The sequence below is a fragment of the Macrosteles quadrilineatus genome, unplaced genomic scaffold (genome assembly GCF_028750875.1).
Source record: "Macrosteles quadrilineatus isolate MER2022 unplaced genomic scaffold, UCM_ALF_1.0 Scaffold_3__2_contigs__length_128488019, whole genome shotgun sequence".
Lineage (NCBI taxonomy): Eukaryota > Metazoa > Arthropoda > Insecta > Hemiptera > Cicadellidae > Macrosteles > Macrosteles quadrilineatus.
In genome coordinates, this window is record NW_026542596.1 from 58,951,635 (window position 1) to 58,966,728 (window position 15,094).

General features: G+C 32.4%; 1 protein-coding gene across 1 annotated transcript in view; it reads left to right on the plus strand.

Annotated features, from left to right (window-relative positions):
* The window catches only part of LOC128990453 (potassium voltage-gated channel protein Shaw-like), a 268,138-nt gene that overhangs the window by 135,962 nt on the left and 117,082 nt on the right, over nucleotides 1-15,094 (plus strand). The window lies entirely within an intron of this gene.

Genomic DNA, 15,094 nt, shown 5'->3' on the forward strand with positions numbered 1-15,094 from the left:
TGTGTAACGCGAGTGCAAAGTAGCTTTGTTGCACTCTGGAAACTTTCTACACTTCTAGCCTGCGGCTCGTGCGCACGCCAGTTACACAAGTACTATTCACTCTTAATTTTTTATCAAAATACATCTACAATACACTCAGATATCTGTGCACAATAACAATTATCAGCTTTTAAATTATAGGCTATAATCATTATGTTATTCCGCCATGGAGTAAGGATAAATACAATAGTTGAAAACAAATCTAAAAGTAATTGTAGTTCGGGCTGATACAGAGTTATCAATATATCAGAACGGTATTACTGAAGTAATGAGTTACAGCAATGTTTTGTCTCGGTCTTGTAAGAAATCCGATTATCACAGTTGCAAAATCACAGTTGCACACCTGAAGCAGTTACACCTCGTTAGTTTTGTGTTTTGTTCCATCTTGAAACATGGCCAAAAGGTCGATTTGATAAATGACCATTGATGAAATATTATGAAAAAGCCTTTACCTACGACAGTTTTTTAAAGTAGCCATTTCAGTCCAGTTCTTAGAATTGAAAAGTTTCACTTTACAGCTGTTTACTTTCATATCAGCATAGTTTCATTTTATATCATCATAGTTTTTCTCATATCCACACAGGTAACGGACCAATGAGGTTCAAGTATTGAGAGAAAAGAATTAAAATTGTAATGCTTCGAACGTCAACTAATCAGCTGATCAGCTGATCAGTTGACCAATTTAATTGTTGATCCGACTTGTTCATGTTGATACTCGCGTATTCTTAATTAAGTTGGTGGAAGTCCAAAAATAAATGAAATATTTGCCGAATTGTACCTGATACAATATTATTTATGGTAAGAATTCTGCTAGCAATGTAATATTTAACGAAGTTTAACAAACACGTAATTACAGGAAATCAGCTGATTATACAACAAGTCGTTGCATCACTTTCAGTGGCAATGACAATACACGAAAACATAACCTCTCTAAAAAGTTATCAGTAGTGATTGTTAGTAATTAAATCCAGATTGATAGTAATTAAAAAACGGTCGTAGGCAAAGTAGTGTACGCAACTCGCGTTAATAGTCTTTACGACACTCGTAGAAGTTTTTAAGGCACTCGCCAAGGATCGTGCCTTAAATTTTCTACTCGTGACGTAAAGACTCACTTAACGCAATCGTTGCGTAAACTACTATTACATGTATGTCTATATTCATTTTTGGTCTGATATATACTTTGAGGTACATTTGAAGTCAAATAAAGTAGTCTAGATGTATTACCGGTAAAGCAATGTAATGACGACTCACATAGGTCAGGTCACATAGATTCATCTACAGGCATCACAAAGCCAAAAATTACTTTATAAGTATATATTTATATTGTTATAAACACACTTACAAAACGAACACTTAACGTTCATGACTAGAAAATTTACAGCACGACCTGACGGAAGTTCATATGTGTAGAGGTCAATTATTATAAACGTTTAAGGTCTAGAAAGACCAATAATAATTTAAATCGTACAATTCCTTTTTAAGTCAAGATTAAATCTTTTTTGTACGTAAAGTCTGTAAAATGTGTATAAGGTATTAATGTGTAGTTTATGTTTCTATTACATTAATAGTATAGTGACTACTTTTAGCGTCCTTATTTTATTTGCGATTATCATCTCTGACATCAACATAACTAACGATAAATCTCTTCATTTTTGAAAATGGGGTATCATATTTAAATTTATTAAGTAATTATTTATATAGATGTTTATTTCACTTAACTAGATATAGGTGGATGATAAACATAAATTTAAACACACATAATTCACATCATGTAAATATTCAGTCACACAACCAACATAGTCCCCAGTGAAAAATAAAATTATTCAGAACATTAATGCTTTTCCAATACTAGGGGTTGTTCTCGCAGTTTTTCATTCTTTGAAGGAATCCTTAAGTTATCTTTGATTAGTTTACATATTTCTAATGTAAACTTTAACACAATCTTATATTTTACACGATTTTTTTCAATTCACTGTCTTCGTTCGTTTCTTATAACACAATCCTAAATCCTTGAACCCCTTAAAAATTGATTAAAATTTAATCTTTCTCATCCGCATTATATACTTTTTATTCAAGCAAAAAAATCAACTACATTGGTCTTTAAAACCTCACTGGCGTCGTTAAAAATGCACGGATATTCTGGTTTTGATTTCCTACCATCCCTTAATCCTGGCCGTAAATTTAACACAAGCAACCCTGATTAGTTTGGATCCAATTAGAGTTAATTGGAGGCAGAAATAGGAATCAGGGTGATTGTACGATTTATTATATATCGAAACTGACACACACAACTGTCCTTGGCCTGCAGATGTATTTTCTCGTTGCAAATGCTACAGTATAGTTTTAGAACATAGAGCATTAATTTGACAATAAAATCATTCTCCATTTCATTATATATCGTAGTGTGTAAGTAACTGGGCGCAACTGATCTAGTGTCAACTCTTTCAAACCTTATTAATTGTTACTGTTGATAGCTATTTGATAAAACTCTAAATATGTTTGCGCTTATTTTTGAGCTTATTTTAATTTATAAATGGATTCTGCACATCAACAGGCAAATATCGTTCCAACAGTATGAGTAGAATTTCCATTTATATTTCGATTATTTTTTTACCTAATTAACATAATTTTCCAAATACAAATAAAACCTACACATATAGGACCGATAACCTTTCTTTTGGTACAACCCGCGTGTAATTCAATACAGTAGTATAGTCAGGCTAGCTGGCATAATCTTTTCAACAAATAGGATATTTATAGGTATTATTTAAAATAAATACTTATATTAATTTTGTATACAACATTTGAAAAAAGGTTGTACAACATATAAAAGTAGTTCAGGGGATGATGTACATTTCTTAGACTGCAGAACAAGGGACCTTTTAATCAGTAAACTAATTGTGACATTTTCCTTGACCTTTAAACTAATCCCGTCAACATCTTAATCTGCATTTCGTAGCAAATACATTTAATGAAGATTAACCGATTTGCACAAAAAGGACTAGCAGTTGATTCTTTCCATTAAGGGTTCTATGAATAGTCGACCAGCTGTTAGTTATAAAGTCATCATTTACCAAGGTCAACCTTTCTTTTCCTAATTGCCTTTCACATAAACTATCTGAGCATAAATGGACGAAAAATTATAAAATACTATACCCTGAAATATTCCAAACCAATATTTTATTAAGTGTGGTTTCATTTAGACCTTTTTACTTTATTTTAGCTAAACTGTTTCATTAGTGTTTTATCATAGTGTTATATATTAGTGTTAAGTTATATTATTTAGTGATATCTGGCACTGAGCAGAGTAGCTAAGCACCAAAATCTTGATAAATTGATATGTCCCACATGCTTATAATTATATCGATAGATGTAAGTTGGGAAATCTTGTTGAAACTAGCAACAAAGCTATCCAACTTGTAAGAGAAGCGAGAGCGAAGTTTTGGGAGATCTTATCCATTTTCTAACAAAACCTGCGGAAATTAAATAACTTATTTAGAGCCAACTATTATTTCACAGTTTTCCTAATTATTTTTCTATTATTGATAGTTGAATCCAAAATGAAATAAAAACAATAATTGTAACGGAATTTATTCACATTTTAATGTTTCAACTCTTATCAAATGTAGACTTGAAATTACTTAGAACTATATTGAGTTTACTACGTTTGACATCGTCCCCCCCTAGGTTTAGGATCCAGCTGGTCTATTGGTAGAGCACAGTTCTTCGAAGCCAGAGGTCCCGAGTTCAATTCCTGCTAATTACAAATGTATTTTATATTTGTGATAATTCCGCAACAGTCTAGGACTAGCCTGCGGAAATGTGTAATTAAATTCTCACTAACTTTGAAGCTTGTCAGTGACTATATAACATGAAAGGTATAGGCTAGTCAATAGCCTTAAAAACGTAGCCTTTAGTCTAAATATAAAATATATTTATACAGTAACCACCTGTAGTTGCAAAAATAATATAAAGAACAATGTAAAAACTGACAGACCAATTACTATTTGGAAAACAGAGATTGACATTATTGACTGAAATGACAACTAGACATCTGAATTTTGACCATTTAAATCAATGTACTTTGATTAGTTTTGTTAATTTTATTGAATATAATAAAATATTAGACAGGCAATTTCAATCAGGTAAATCCAATTAGTGTCAATTCCCTACTGGCATCAGAATTAGAAACTGGAATAATTGGACGTTTTGTTGTATAATAGCTGGAGGATTGTCAGTTTTCGGTGCATATTTCAATGCAAATATTTAACGACAAATATTAAGTGCCCTCGCCACAGCAAACCTGCAGACTAAGCGAATTTACATTAGCCTGATTGGATTTACAAAAAAATATCTCCTTAAAATATCCCATTTATTTCCTATTTTAATAGCATTAGTTTAACGAGTACTTAGGTTTGCTGCAACAGGAAGGGTAAAAGGTGTTTGTTTGAAAAATCATAATAGTTTAGTATGAAATGAATGAATTTTCTAGATTTGATCGAAATATGTTCATAAACAAGCAAACTGCAACAGTTGACTTATTCTCTATAAGAATAACATGGGAGTTTTAACAATCTTTTGGAATTTTCTCCGTCACTGTTTGGACGGAAGATATGAATTATGAATTTGAACTGATGGTGTTTTTGGCCTCTAGGGACCTCGAAACGAAAAAGTAAATCAGTCCCGGGTCCAGGTCTTACCATGAATCCTACTGCAATATGTAGCTTATTCCCTCAATGGAAAATTCGCAAAAAAGGCAATGTTACACATTACACTTGAAGGCGTTAATTACATTAATCCAATGTTATGTTTTGATATTTCATAGTGTTGAATAAATTATTTTATTTTACCTGCAAAATTATTTTAATAATATAAACATATTATTTATTCATTATTGAATGGTTTATCGCATTTGAAAAAATCAGTGCTTCTAAACATAGTCATTGAATGACTACATTGCACATTCTACATTGCAATGATATTAAAAGGAATTTTATAACAAATTTAGATTGTTTTGTGTTAAGGTAACAAGACCGTGTTTTAGCATATTTCACAAGTTTACTATTCCTAATACGTTGCTTTATAATTTAAAATTTTAATTCCTTACTCCAGTTACGATTTATTTAGCTGCTATGCTTGCAGAGGCAAAACATGCCTAGCGCACTCTAAAGATTTTCTTTAAGTTTTAGAAGTTTTTCACAGCTTAATTTTCAGTGACTATATAATACACTTTTCGAGATATTAAAAAATTATTATAAATATATTTCATTCTGATATTCACTCTGACCAAAATTAATTAATGTTTTAGTTAACGTATTACAAGATAATATAATACGGCTAATTATCCACACAAACAATTCATTCAATTTATTTAAATAATTTAATTTAATTAATTAACTTATTTATTTAATGTTATTACTTTTTTGTTCGGATGCAAAATCGATTTTTGTTAACTTAACTACTTAAATTTTCCTCGAAATTACGTAGCATAAAAAATTTACTGGAATTATTCGAAAATACCAATGACTATTAGATAATACTTGGAGAATTTTTAAAAACCCTCTCAATGTTATTTAAATAACCATGTTATTATTAGCAAAGGGGATTTTAAATAGCTGTTAAATTAAAAACGTATTGGAAAGTAGCAAAACTGGAGTAAGTAAATCTTTTTTCAATTCATTGACAAAATCTCAGATTTGTGTTTCTCAATTGGCTTGAATTTGAATTCTTCTTAAATCAAACACCGGTGAATATTTGCATCGCTTCTTTATAAACTGTTTTGCATCACACTATAGCTCTCTTAAATCTCAGATTTTGATGAAATTTAGTACAAACGTGTAAACCTACGTTTATTCGAACGAGTTCGCAAACCAAGATGATCGGACCATTGGAACGGTGGTTTATGAGGGATTTGTGGGGTAAAAAGAGGTTTTTTTCTCGTTTTTCACCCTCAAAACAGAAAGTTTCCCAATTTCCCTCTAGGCCTATTTAAATAGCTTTAAAAAAACAAATGATTTAGTGTATCAAAGTGTTTTTGTACGGTTATTGGTAACGGAGTAAATTCTAAAAAATGGAAATTTAAAATTCCCATGTCATTCTTATGGGTAATATTGTAAAATGTTATAGTTTGCTTGTTTATGGATATATTTTGAGCAAACTTGGCTAATTTATTTATTTTACACTAAGCTATTAATGTTTGACTAAATCCCACACTTTTTAGCAAAGGTTTCCTTGGGACATCAAACCTAGGTACTCGTTAAACCTAATGTTATTTAAATAGATTTAATTGAAAATCAATTAAAGCAAATGGAGATTATCTTAGTCGGCAGGTTTGCTGCGGCGGGGGTATTTTATTGCGTAGTTTTTTCCACACTATATGATATTCGGAGACTGTTAGATATTGTTAAGGTAGTTATAGTTATAGCGAATTTATATAAAGATTCATGCTTTATAAAATAGAAGAAAAACAATCCGACTACACGTAAGAATATAGCGTAGGCAAACAAACTTCTGTTTTGAGCTTACCATAGTGTAAAAGTAAATTTAAATGCTATGAAAAAAGCGAATTACATTACAAATGTACTTTAAATTTGTATTTTGAGATAGGTTTTCAACGGTTTTAATTCAGCCAAGCAATATTCTACATATAGGTCAGTAAGAAATGTTTGCATTGATTGTAGACCTATACACCTGAAGTAGTATGAAATGTGGACGTACTATGTAGTGATTGATTCGTTATTGGGGTTGATTCAAGGGTCCGGTCCACGATTGAAAATCAGTTCATCAGATGACAAGGATCTTGATTGGTTCAGTCACCACCAGACAACGATGAGCGAGTGTTAATTTACAAGAGCGTGGGTTTCTGATAAAATGTTCTATGTGGGTACAAATCCATGGTATCTCCATGTTTTTTTATTTTGTTTTTAATTGTAATTTTTCCATAAAATAATGGAAAATAGGATTTTCTCGAAATATGCCTGAATGATTTTGATGGGAATTAAGTATAGTATAGTCAACATTACGGTTCAAAAGCTATCGTAACTTATAATATTTCTCCATTTAAAAAAACTATACAAAAAAAATGAATTTAGGAAAAACCGGTTTTGATTAACGTTGGTATTTTATGGTAGTTTAAATTCTGAATAAAATAGTACAAAAACCGTTTACGTAAACATTGCTGTTCAAAAGTTATTGTAACTTACGCTTTTTCCCATAAAAACAAAAGTTTGGATTTTAGGTTAAAGGCCGGGTTTGTTTAAAATTAATCTGCTATGGCCCTTATAATTATAATAAAATAGTGCTACTCCATATATTGCTGAAACATAACGGTTCACATTTTTTTGCAACTTTTGACATGTTTTCTATAAAATATCACAGTTACTCCCACCGCTTACCCATTTATGATTAAGTTTGTTCACAAGCTAATGGGAGAAAGTATGTGTCCGATTGCTGATACCGTTTATTATCTATAATTTAGCCTTTTTACGGTTTTTTAGTATGTGACCTGTAACAATTAACTGTACACAAAGGACACAAGCATGAGTGAGGAACCTATCAAGCTTAGTAAAGTGAGAGCCAGTACAGTGCAATAGTGGACTGTAGTCATGTATTATTTATTAATAATTATTTACTCTGATAACGAGTTTTATCTTTTCATTGCCTTACCTTTTATTTGTACTCCATATTTTGGTGTAATACATTTTGGTGTAGTATGGGAAATGATAATTTGGGACTACAATGATACCTTAAATAATTTTGTTATTTAATTATAGGAACTAATTTTTTAGTAGGGAAAAAAGATTTCGGAAAATCTTTTGTGAATTTACCTGAGTTGTGGGAGAAAATGCAGTGGGCTTAACGAACAGCTGAAGACTCTCATCTTATATCCAACTTGAGGAATTGTCATCCTTATAAACCTTCAGAAATTCTGGATCCTGTTGTAATTTAAGATTTAAAAGATGATTGTCAATAATTTAAATTTGAAATAGTTTGTTTTAAGGTATTGCAGTAATAATAATTCGTCTTCTTTAGAAAATTGTAACTACCTGCTTTAAGGAATTGAAATAAAAATAAAGCTCAAAACTTCAGATAAATGTATTAGACTGAAAGCTGCAATTAAAATAATCCTAGGTACATCTAAATAGGTACTGATGCATATAATTCAAGTAGAAATATAATGCATTTTGAAGGTGAGTTTTGTATCAACTTCCCGAAGAAATAATTAATTATTCTATTTAAATAAAATTTTTTCTCAGTGCACTATTGGGTAGATTTTAAAACTTATGCAGTGCTATATATGAAAATTTAATAAAAATGTAATAACTATGAATGAAAATACTCTAATATCGACTAAGTAAAGTAATTAAGAAAAGTAAGTGTCTCAGTCGGAAAGGCGACCAACTACAAGTCAAAGGCAATGTCGTGGGTTCGAAACCGAGTGCTTACCCTAATATTTATTAGAATTGTCCATTCTTGTACTTTACCGGATAACCTCTTGCTTAGCTTTAAACGACCCTTGAACAAATCCGAGATGCATACAGACGAGCAAATATGGTTTATAAGGGCCACCATACTCTTGAACATGATTTAGTTTTAGTTGAAGTGATTTAGTTTGAGTTAAACTAAATCATGTTCAAGAGTATGGTGGCCCTTATAAACCATATTTGTTCGTCTGAATGCGTCTCGGATTTGTTCAAGGATCGTTTAAAGCTAAGCAAGAGGTTATCCGGTAAAGTACAAGAATGGACAATTCTAATAAATATTAGGGTAAGCACTCGGATTCGAACCCACGACATGTGTGTACAAGTCAGTTGGTCGCGTTGCCGACTGAGACACTTATACTTTACTTAATTACTTTATTTAGTCGATATTAGTGTATTTTCATTTATAGTTATTACATTTTTATTATATTTTCATATAACATAGCACTACATAAGTTCTTAAATCCACACAATAGTGTACTGAGAAAAGATTGTATTCAAATAGAAAATAATAATTTCTTTGGGCTTAAGTCGATACAAAACTCACCTTCAAAATTCATTATATTTATACTTGAACTATTATGCATCAGTGCCTATTTAGCTGTACCTAGGATTATTTTAATTGCAGCTTTCAGTCTAATACATTTATCTGAAGTGTTGAGCTTTATTTCCAGTTATTTCAATTCCTTAAAGACTAACTCTATTCTATAATTACCCCATTGCAATAATTGGGTGGAATTTGGACATTTCTCTAATAAAGATAATTCCAATGCTTTAGCTTCAAAATAAATAAACCGATTCCTCCAGATATATCTTAATCCTAATATAAATAAAACAATAATCAGAGCTACTATTTTTTGAAGGATATTATTTTTATTGCCTAAGATCGTGCCAACCTACAAAATAGCAACTGAGGATATTTTTAAAAACGAACCACACTTCTAATGGATGTACCAATGTACCATGCTTACATGGAAAATGGTACATAACCTAAGACCTACCACAGGTTTTAAGGAGTAAGTCAGTTGATTTTTATTTGGATTTATAATTTTAGTTTTACCTGCACAAATAAAGGGAGACGTGAACTATATGAAGTATAAAGAATCAACCCCTAGGGAAATGAAGGGCTGGATATTTACGGTTGAAATCTTTGCTCACTTTTCATCTCATAACTTTTCTCATATTTACATCGCATGACGAAAGAGTTTGAGTTTAGATTTCAAAAAAATTGTGGTTTGAGATACTTCTCTTCTGTAATCTACTTTGTTTATATGGTTTATTTATCTTGATTCAACTTAAATTGATTGTTTGCAGTAACTTCAGTGATTTAATAATAATTTATAGTTGTTTATTTATCACACTTCAGTCATAAAAAGGCTCTATAAGTAATTTTCGGGAACGATGGGAAAAGACTTTGATAAACAATTTCTAATATTATCTGTTTATGCCGCATATTTGCCCATTATCATAAAACAACTTATAATTAAATTTGGAATGTCTTAAGTACCACTGTTATCTACTTCAGTGAATCACATTATTTATAGAAATAAGCTTGCAATGGAGGGTTAAAATCTGTAAGTTATGCAATTCAAACCATGAATGAATTACGAAATAGTGACCAAGAGCTTAATCTCTTGGCTGGTCTCTAATTACACTCAATTATAAATCAGACCGACTTAGACTAACCTGATTAAAATTATGATTTGAACAAATGTATGTTTTTATGAATTTTAAATAGTTCTAGCATAAATTCAAGTAGATTAATTTAGGAGTTTTCAAATTATTGCTAAGGAAATATGGTTAACACAGTCGTTATTATTTTAAACGATAGACACATAAGTAAAGCTTGCGTACATATAATAATGTTATTTTAAATAACTAACATTATCAATGATAAATGTTCACGGATGGATAACTAGTGTTTGTTGATATACTATTTGTTAAGTGTATTGAAGGTAGTTTTATTAGGACGTGGATTCTCCTTAAGAACACTTACGAACGGTAGAGTGGCTCCTCTTCATACTGATTTAGGAATTACGATGCAAAAGTTGTTTTGTTTAACGCAATTAACATGTAAATTGGATATTGTAAATACACGTCGGTGCAGTGTTTTAGTTTATATTTATAGTGCACCGAGCTTTCCACTAACCTGGTTTTCAGTAAAATAGTATACTTAAAAAATAAACTAGATTTATAACAAGACTGCAACCATCAAAGAAGTATATAAGTCTCCTAAAGTCATTGTTATATAGAACTAGGAGTAATCACAATGTTGACTTTTTATACTAATTTTCTTTCCATTTTAGTTTTTTTAAGTAGTCAGATATTATTGTCCTCATACTACAATCTTCGGACCTTTTCCGTTAATTCACTACCACCAATTATTATACTGTATTAGGTTAGGACTATGTTAACGGCAAAGGTCCGTGAACATAGTCCTAATCTAATCTAACCTAACCTAACTTCACACCCAACCTAACCTAATATGCTAATAAGTGTTACTCTTGTAAATAAAAACTGCCTCAATGCTAAAATGGGTAAAGGGATGGAGAATTAAATTCGAGGCAAACTCAGTGGTTTTCTTGAGGTTTTTTCACTTTCCAAAGTGAAAATATCAGGGTTCCTTTATCACTATTTCATCTAAATGGGAAAAATCCACCAACTCACACAAGCAATATTCTGGTAGTGTGTACGGTGAGATGAAAGCAGCCTAGCTAAAGTCATCCAGACACCTCCCATAACTCTGCATTACTGTCCGTCCTCACATGTTGGGGGTTGATTAAAACATAAACCTCATATTTTTACTACCCTTCCCAACAAAATATACGACACAATCTTGCAAAGTCTAGGCTCTGATATCTTTACGCTGCTTCATTTGACTAGATTCTAAAAAGATTCTCAAGTTAAAACCAATCGCGATCAAATTAAATTATCAATTATTAAAACTTGGGCTATTGTAATTTCAAACAGATACAGAATGACATTAAACAATAATAAAATGGTTACAAAATATGAAATATGTTGAGATTAAGCAGTGCAAATTAGCGTATACTAATAACAAACCAAAATTATAAAAAAAATGTGCTAAATCTAATGCAGTTAACATGTAACTAGCTAATACATTTTTGCGTTCCATATAAGCCCATAACTATTAATTATCAAGGTGGACTAAATCTATGCACCTATATGAATATTATATATTTCAGTGCTCTTAGAAAAACGAATATAATCTATAGGCAAATCAAAAACAATATGGAAAGTGTATAACTAGAAAAGTGCTTATATTCTAGTGTAGAATGAACAAATTTAAATAAAATCTAACCTTGTGATCAAAGTGTTAGTTCTGAGGCATAAATGCGATAAGGTTTTCGGCGGACTCAGTATAGGTTAATCAGTATATCTGGATTAGTATTTAATAGACAAGTTATCTTAATCTAGATTGTTATTGTAATAGATTATAGCAAGTTGCAATAACTCTGTAGTGATGGCTTCAGGGGATCAGAGATTGAGTAATGACTGCGGGTAAAGCAATCTAGCAGGGTCAGTGTAGGGCATAACATTTATTGCACAGGTTATCTTACTAATATTATAAATCTGAAAGTTTGTGAGTTTGTGTGTGTGTGTGTTGCTCAATCACGCATAAACTACTGGACGGGTTGGGCTGAAATTTGGCATGATGATAGCTCACATTCCCGATTAACATTAAAGTATATTCTTATCTCAAAAATCCTTTCGGGCTCCGCCCCAGTGGCACTGAAGTTCCCCATGTTAATCTTATGATTTTTCATATTTAAAAGGAATTAATGCATCTTAACAGCTGTTTCAATCAAACAAGTTGGTTCTGTTCTATGATGTTCAATAGCATAAAAGTTACAAGGATTACCAACAGGGTGCAGTACTATAATTTTTTTTATTTATTTATGACAACAGCTAATTTCCAACCAAAAGGTGAGTGAGCGTAGCGAACGAACTTCAACCTGGAGGCGAGTTAGCATAGCGAACGAGCTCCAACTTAAAGGTGAGAGAGCGTAGCGAACGAACTTCAACCAGGACGTGAATGAGCCATGCGAATACTTATGAAGTTAAACGGGGCAAAGCCCGCGGGTACAGCTAGTCTTACTATAGTTGTGTAATGACATGGATAACAGCAAGTCGCAATAACTCTACTGTAGTGATGGCTTCTGGGGATGAGAGATTGAGTAATGATTGCGGGTAAAGCAATCTAGTAGGGTAAGTGTAGGGCTTAATATTTATTGGACAGGTTATCTATAGTTGTGTAATGGCATCGATAACAGCAAGTTGCAATAAATTTACTGTAGTGATGGCTAAAGGGGATCAGACATTGAGCAATGACTGCGGTTAAAGCAATCTAGCAGGGTCAGTGTAGGGCTTTAGCATTTATTGCACAGGTTATCTATAGTTGTGTAATGGCATCGATAACAGCAAGTTACAATAAATTTACTGTAGTGATGGCTAAAGGGAATCGGACATTTAGCAATGACTGCGGTTAAAGCAATCTAGCAGGGTCAATGTGGGGCTTTAGCATTTATTGTACAGGTTATCTTACTATAGTTGTGTAATGGCATCGATAACAGCAAGCTGTTATAACTCTACTGTTGTAATTGCTTCAGGGGATCAGACAAAGAGTAATGACTGCGGGAAAAGCAATCTAGTAGGGTAAGTGTAGGGCTTAACATTTATTGCACAGGTTATCTACAGTTGTGTAATGCGATCGATAACAGCAAGCTGCAATAACTCTACTGTACTGAGGGTTAAGGGGATCAGAAAAAGAGTAATGACTGCGGGAAAAGCAATCTAGCAGGGTCAGTGTAGGGCTTTAGCATTTATTGCACAGGTTATCTTACTATATTTGTGTAATGGCATCGGTAACAGCAAGTTGCAATAACTCTACTGTAGTAATTGCTTCAGGGGATCAGAGATTGAGCAATGACTGCGGTTAAAGCAATCTAGCAGGGTCAGTGTAGGGCTTATCAGTTATTGCACGGGTTATCAATACTGTAGTTGTGTAATGACATCGATAACAGCAAGTTGCAATAAATCTACTGTAGTAATTGCTTCAGGGGATCAGAGATTGAGCAATGACTGCGGGTAAAGCAATCTAGCAGGGTCAGTGTAGGGCTTATCATTTATTGTACGGGTTATCTATAGTTGTCTAATGACATGGATAACATCAAGTTGCAATAACTCTACTGTAGTGATGGCTTCTGGGATGAGAGATTGAGTAATGATTGCGGGTAAAGCAATCTAGCACAGTCAGTGTAAGGCTTAATACTTATTGGACAGGTTATCTATAGTTGTGTAATGGCATCGATAACAGCAAGCTGCAATAACTCTACTGTTGTAATTGCTTCAGGGGATCAGACAAAGAGTAATGACTGCGGGAAAAGCAATCTAGTAGGGTCAGTCTAGGGTTTAACTTTTATAGCAAACGTTATCTTACTATAGTTGTGTATTGACATGGATAACAGCAAGTTCCAATAACTCTACTGTAGTGATGCCTTTAGGGGATCAGAAAAAGAGTAATGACTGCGGGGAAAGCAATCTAGCAGGGTCAGTGTAGGGCATAACATTTATTGCACAGGTTATCTATAGGTGTGTAATGGCATCGATAACAGCAAGTTGCAATAACTCTTCTGTAGTAATGGCTTCAGGGGATCAGAGATTGAGTAATGACTACGGGTAAAGCAATCTAGCAGGGTCAGTGTAAGGCATAACATTTATTGCACAGGTTACATTTATTGGCTTCGGGGGATCAAAGATATAGTAATAGATAGAAAAAAGATAATAATATATAAAATACCCCCGCCACAGCAAACCTGACGCCTAAGCGAATTTCCATTTGGCTGAATTGATTTTCAATTGATCTATTTAAATAACATTAGGTTTAACGAGTACCTAGGTTTGCTGCTACAAGGAAACTAATAAAGTGTGTGTTTTAAGTAAAATAATTATTGCTTAGTATAAAATGAATATATCCAAGTTTGATCAAAAGATATCCATAAACAAGCAAACTACAACATTTTACAATATTCTCCATAAGAATAACATGGGAATTTTAAATTTACCATTTTTTTAGTTTTCTCCGTAACCAATAACCGTACAAAAACACTTTGATATACTGAATTGTTTGTTTTTTAAGCTATTTAAGAAGGTTTAGAGAAAAATTGGGAAATTTTGTGTTTTCAGGGTCAAAAGTGAGAAAACCAATTTTTATCCCATAAAACCCCCCATAAAACCCTGTTCCCATGGTCCGATCATGCTGGATCGCGAACTCATTCAAGTTTATCCCGCCTTACACCTTCAAACCAAATTTCATCAAAATCGGATAAAAATTACTCAAGTTATCGTGTTCACGGACACACACACATATATATATATACATATATAAAAATTTGAACGAGTGGTGTTTTTGGCCTCTGGGGACATCAAAATGAAAAAGTAAATCGGTCCCGGGCCTAAGTCTTACCATGAGACCTACGGTAATAGCTACTTCCCTATAGGGAAATTCGCTAAAAAGGAATAATATATAGTAGAAAGATAGTCCCAACTGTTCT